This window comes from Hordeum vulgare, chromosome 2H (genome assembly GCF_904849725.1).
Source record: "Hordeum vulgare subsp. vulgare chromosome 2H, MorexV3_pseudomolecules_assembly, whole genome shotgun sequence".
In the NCBI taxonomy this organism is placed as follows: domain Eukaryota; kingdom Viridiplantae; phylum Streptophyta; class Magnoliopsida; order Poales; family Poaceae; genus Hordeum; species Hordeum vulgare.
In genome coordinates this window covers 277189754-277196836 of record NC_058519.1, presented here as the reverse complement: position 1 = coordinate 277196836, position 7083 = coordinate 277189754, and positions in this window count along the sequence as shown.

Genomic DNA, 7083 nt, shown 5'->3' with positions numbered 1-7083 from the left:
TCCTCTTTCATATTATCCTTTCTTTAATTTCCCCCAAAAATACATAATTAGCCCATTTAGCTCCAAAATGCAATAACAACTTCAAAATGGCATAAGAACCTTGGTTAGCCCATGAATATTATATACTTAGCTTGTGTTTCCTCTAAAATGAGATAATTAGCCCATTTAGCTCCAAATAGACATAATTAGGTAATTTAGCTCCAACAAGGGGAGAAGAGGAGAAGAAATAGGAAAAATGAAAAGAAATAAGAAGAAGAAGAAGAGAAGAAGGTGAAGGAGGAGAAGGAGGAGGAGGAGGAGGAGGAGGAGAAGGAGGAGAAGGCCAAGGACCTTCTAGTCCTCCTTCTCCTACTTCTCCTCCTTCTTCTCTTCTTCTTCTTCTCCTCCTCCTCCTCTTTCTTCTCCTCTTTCATATTATCCTTGCTTTAATTTCCCCAAAAAGAAATAATTAGCCCATTTAGCTCCAAAATGCCATAATAACCTCGAAATGGCATAAGAACCTTGGTTAGCTCATGAATATTATATACTTAGCTTGTTTTCCTCTAAAATGAGATAATTAGCCCATTTAGCTCCAAAAAGACATAATTAGATAATTTAGCTCCAATAAGAGGAGAAGAGGAGAAGAAATATAAAAAATGGAAAGAAAGAAGAAGAAGAAGAAGAGAAGAAGGAGAAGGAGGAGAAGGAGGAGAAGGCCAAGGACCTTCTAGTCCTTCTCCTCCTCCTCCTTCTCCTCCTTCTCCTCCTTCTACTTGATTTATTTTCTTCTTCTCCTCCTCCTCTTTATTCTCCTCTTTCATATTATCCTTGCTTTAATATCCCCACAAAGACATAATTATCCCATTTAACTCCAAAATGCCATAATAACCTCAAAATGGCATAAGAACCTTGGTTAGCTCATGAATATTATATACTTAGCTTGTTTTCCTCTAAAATGAGATAATTAGCCCATTTAGCTCCAAAAAGACATAATTAGGTAATTTAGCTCCAAGAAGAGGAGAAGAAATAGGAAAAATGAAAAGAAAGAGGAAGAAGAAGAAGAGAAGAAGGAGAAGGAGGAGAAGGAGGAGGAGGAGGAGGAGGAGGAGGAGAAGGAGGAGAAGGCCAAGGACCTTCTAGTCCTTCTCCTCCTCCTCCTTCTCCTCCTTCTCCTCCTTCTTCTTGATTTCTTCTTCTTCTCCTCCTCCTCCTCTTTCTTATCCTCTTTCATATTATCCTTGCTTTACTTTCCCCAACAATGACATGAATAGCCCATTTAACTCCAAAATGGCATAAGAACCTTGGTTAGCTCATGAATATTATATACTTAGCTTGTTTTCCTCTAAAATGGGATAATTAGCCCATTTAGCTCCAAAAAGACATAATTAGGTAATTTAGCTCCAACAAAAGGAGAAGAGGAGAAGAAATAGGAAAAATGAAAAGAAAGAAGAAGAAGAAGAAGAAGAGAAGAAGGAGAAGGAGGAGGAGGAGGAGGAGGAGGCCAAGGACCTTCTAGTACTTCTCCTCCTTCTTCTTCTCCTCCTTCTCCTCCTTCTTCTTGATTTCTTCTGCTTCTCATCCTCCTCCTCTTTCTTCTCCTCTTTCATATTATCCTTGCTTTAATTTCCCCAACAATGACATAATTAGCCCATTTAGCTCTAAAATGCCATAATAAGCTCAAAATGGCATAAGAACCTTGGTTAGCTCATGAATATTATATACTTAGCTTGTTTTCCTCTAAAATGGGATAATTACCCATTTAGCTCCAAAAAGACATAATTAGGTAATCTAGCTGCAACAAGAGGAGAAGAGGAGAAGAAATAGGAAAAATGAAAAGAAAGCAGAAGAAGAAGAAGAAGAAGAAGAAGAGAAGAAGGAGAAGGAGGAGGAGGAGGAGGAGAAGGCCAAGGACCTTCTAGTCCTTCTCCTCCTCCTCCTTCTCCTCCTTCTCCTCCTTCTTCTTGATTTCTTATTCTTCTCCTCCTCCTCCTCTTTCTTCTCCTCTTTCATATTATCCTTGCTTTAATTTCACCAACAATGACATAATTAGCCCATTTAGCTCCAAAATAACATAATAAGCTCAAAAGGGCATAAGAACCTTGGTTAGCTCATGAATATTATATACTTAGCTTGTTTTCCTCTAAAATGGGATAATTAGCCCATTTAGCTCCAAAAAGACATAATTAGGTAATTTAGCTCCAACAAGAGGAGAAGAGGAGAAGAAATAGGAAAAATGAAAAGAAAGAAGAAGAAGAAGAAGAAGAAGAGAAGAAGGAGAAGGAGGAGGAGGAGAAGGCCAAGGACCTTCTAGTCCTTCTCCTCCTTCTCCTCCTTCTTCTTGATTTCTTCTTCTTCTCCTCCTCCTCCTCTTTATTCTCCTCTCTCATATTATCCTTGCTTTAATTTCCCCAACAATGACGTAATTAGCCCATTTAGCTCCAAAATGCCATAATAAGCTAAAAATGGCATAAGAACCTTGGTTAGCTCATGAATATTATATTCTTAGCTTGTTTTCCGCTAAAATGACATAATTAGCTGAAAAACATCATATTTTGTTCTTCTTCTGACTTTCTTATTCACATTTTTGCAGATTGGGTATACTACATGCATGGAAGCTGGCTTTCATGGAGTTGAACAATGTCGATGGATGAACTTTATATGTATATCATCTAGTTTTCATTTGAGATGATGAACAATGTCGAACTATATGTATATGTATATATGGATAAATAGTGCAATACTTTGTATGTTGGTTCTTTCGATATATGGGGATGTACATTGATTTATATGTATATCATATATGTGTGGTGAATTATATATGTGTGTTGGCAAGTATATGTGTGGTGAACTATATATCATATATGTGTGGTGAATTATATAAATGTGATGTCAAATATATATATATATATACATATATATATGTGCTGTGAAATAATATAAAACAAAAAAAACAGGTACTATATCGGCTCTTTGCCGTCTGCCAGCTGATGGCAAAGACATGTGCCATCAGCTGGCAGATGGCAAAGGTGCCACATGGCACCCAGCTGTGCATCCTGGGGTGTCTATATAGGCTCTTTGCCGTCTGCCTCCATGGTGGGCAGACGGCAAAGAAGAGGGCATAGAGGAGGGGGGAGGAGGAGGCAGATGGCAAAGAGTGGAGGGGGCAGGAGGAGGAGGCAGACGACAAAGAATAAGGGGGAGGCAGACGACAAAGAATAAGGGGGAGGCAGACGTCAAAGAATAAGGGGAGGCAGACGGCAAAGCCTCCGTTAACCCCTAACGGAGGCAACGCCTATCGGCTGCCATCTCGAGCACTTTGCCGACTGCTCCTAAGGAAAGCTGACGACAAATAGCTTTGTCGTCCGCTTTCGGGGGACATACGACAAAGAAGGTCCTATGCCGTCGTAGGCTGACGCAGAAATTTTTCCGGCCGTAAGATTCTTTGTCGTCTGTGGTTTTCTCTTTGCCGTCCGGGATTTAGTCTTTGTCGTCTGTGATGGCAGACGGCAAAGAAGCCGATTCATGTAGTGACGTTTGATACACACAATGTATTCCTCCGGTGTGACTGAGTTATATGATATCATGGTCATAGGAATGAATACCTGACACATAGAAAACAATATCATTAAAATGACACGATCACATGCTACGTTTATAGTTCGGGTCTAGTCCATCACATGATTCTCGTAATGATGTGATCTAGTTATCAAGTGACAACACTCGCATATGGTCATAAAACCTTAACCATCCTTGATCAACTGGCTAGCCAACTAGAGGCTTGCACTACTGGGATCAGAGAATTTTCCATCTGCTGGCTGATGGCAAAGACACTCTTTGCCATCAGCTACCCAAAACCTGACGGCAAAGAAGAGGGGGAGGTGGACGGCAAAGAAGAGGGGGGAGGCAGATGACAAAGAAGAGGGGGAGGCAGACGACAAAGCCTCTGTTAAGCCCTAACGGAGGCAACTCTTATCGGCTGCCATCTCGAGTACTTTGTCGACTGCTCCTATGAAAAGATGACGGCAAAGGTCTTTGACGTCCGCTTTAGGGAGACAAACGACAAAGAAGGTACGATGCCATCGTACGCTAACGCAGAAATTTTGCCGGCCGTGAGATTCTTTGTCGTCTGTGGTATTCTCTTTGCCGTCCGAGATTTACTCTTTGCCATCTGTGATGGCAGACGACAAAGAAGCTGATTCCTGTAGTCTTGCTAGTGACATTGTTTTGTCTATGTATCCACACATGGATCTATGTTTTCATTCAATACAATTATAGCATGGATAATAAACGATTATCTTGGAACAGGAAATATAATAATAACTATTTTATCATTGCCTCTAGGGCATATTTCCAAGAGTCTCCCATTTGCACTAGAGTCAACAATCTAGTCCTCACATCTCTATGTGATTTACATTGTTATGAATCTAACACCCATACAGTTCTGGTGTTGATCATGCTTCGCTCGTGGAAGAGGTTTAGTCAGCGGATCTGCTACATTCAGATCCGTGTGCGCTTTGCAAATATTTACGTCCTCTCCTTCGACGTAGTCACGGATTAGGTTGAAGCGTCGTTTGATGTGTCTGGTCTTCTTGTGAAACCTTGGTTCCTTTGCTAAAGCAATGGCACCAGTGTTGTCACAGAATAAAGTTATTGGATTTAGGGCGCTCGGCACAACTCCAAGATAAGTCATGAACTGCTTCATCCAAACACCCTCCTTAGCTGCCTCCGAGGCAGCCATGTACTCCGCTTCACATGTAGAATCTGTTGTGACGCTTTGCTTGGAACTGCACCAACTTACCGCACCCCCATTAATAATAAATAAGTATCCGGTTTGAGACTTAGAGTCATCCGGATCAGTGTCAAAGCTTGCATCGACGTAACCCTTTACGACGAACTCTTCGTCACCTCCATAAATGTGAAACATTTCCTTAGTCCTTTTCAGGTACTTCAGAATATTCTTGACCGTCCTCGAGTGATCCACTCCTGGATTACTTTGAAACCTACCTACCATACTTATAGCCAGGATGACGTCCGGTCTAGTGCATAGCATTGCATACATGATAGAACCTATGGTTGAAGCATAGGGGACAATAGTCATCTTTTCTCTATCTTCCGCAGTTGCTGGGCACTGACTCTTACTCAATTTTATAACTTGTAATATTGGCAAGAACCCCTTCTTGGACTGTTCCGTTTTGAACTTCTTCAAAACTTTATCAAGGTATGTACTTTGTGAAAGTCCTATCAGGCACCTCGATCTGTCCCTGTAGATCTTAATGCCTAGAATGTAAGCAACTTCTCCTATGTCCTTCATTGAGAAACATTTATTCAGTAATCCTTTACGCTCCCCAAAAAGTCCACATTGTTTCCAATTAGCAATATGGCATCCACATATAATATTAGAAACGTCACAGAGCTCCCAATCACTTTCTTATAAATACAAGATTCTCCAACCACTTGTATAAACCCAAATGCTTTGATCACCTCATCAAAGCGCTTATTGAAACTCCGAGATGCTTGCACCAGTCCCTAAATGGATCGCTGGAGCTTGCATACTTTGTTAGCATTCACTGGATTGACCAAACCTTCGGGTTGCATCTTATACAACTCTTCCTTAAGAAAACCGTTAAGAAACACCGTTTTGACATCCATCTGCCATATTTCATAGTCGAAAAATGCAGCTATTGCTAACATGATTCGGACAGACATAAGCATCGCTACCGGTGAGAATGTCTCATCATAGTCAACTCCTTGAAATTGTGAAAAACCATTTGCCACAAGTCGAGCTTTATAAACGGTCACATTACCGTCCGCATTCGTCTTCTTCTTAAAGATCCATTTGTTCTGAATAGCCTTGCGGCCTTCAGGTAAAACTTCCAAAGTCCACACTTTGTTTTCGTACGTAGATCCTATCTCGGACTACAAGGCATCGAGCCATTTGTGGGAATCCGGGCCCACCATTGCTTCTTCATAATTCACAGGTTCATTGTTGTCTAATAACATGATTTATAAGACAGGATTGCCGTACCACTCAGGAGCAGTACGTGATCATGTCGACCTGCGAGGTCCGATAGGAAGTTGATCCGAAGTTTCATGATTATCATCATTAACTTCCTCCTCAACCGACATCGCTTCGACCGAGGTTTCCCCTTGCCCCGCGCCACCATCAAGAGGGATTAGAGGTTCAACAACCTCTTCAAGTTCTATCTTCCTCCCACTCAATTCTTTCAAGAGAAACTCCTTCTCAAGAAAAGCTCCGTTCTTAGCAACAAACACTTTGGCCTCGGATTTGAGATGGAAGTAGCACCCAACTGTCTCCTTTGGGTAACCTATGAAGACGCACTTTTTCGCTTTGGGTTCCAGCTTTATAGGCTGAAGCTTTTTGACATAAGCATCACATCCCCAAACTTTGACAAACGACAATTTTGGCCTCCTGCCATACCACAACTCATATGGTGTCGTCTCAACGGATTTTGATGGTGCCCTATTTAAAGTGAATGTAGCTATTTCTCATGCATAACCCCAAAGCGATAACGACAAATCGGTAAGAGACATCATAGATCGCACCATTTCTAACTAAGTATGATTACGACGTTCGGACACACCATTATGTTATGGTGTTCCATGTGGTGTTAACTGTGAAATGATTCCACATTGTCTTTAGTGAGCACGAAACTCGAAACTCAGATATTCACCCCCACGATCAAAACGTAGGAACTTGATCTTCTTGTTACGATGATTTTCAACTTCACTCTGAAATTTCTTGAACTTCTCAAACATTTCAGACTTGTGCTTCACGTAATGGCCCAGAGTGTAACTTGCCTTATTTGGAACCTTCTTGAATGTGGGTCCATCATGTCAGTGCAATGAGAGTTATATTCCTTGTGGGATTTCATGTGCATGCCTTGCCTACATTGCATGCATGCATCCATTTCATTCCATGCTTTCATTGTGTTGTTGTTTTTGTGAATCCATGGTGTGGTGATGAGGTGTGATGATATGTGAAGGGATGTGGTGTATTGTTTGTAAGTGGGGTGCAACCTTGCTAGATTTCAAATAGGTTTCAAAACCCCTCTCTCCATTTTCTCAAAGCTCAAGTTTCACTTG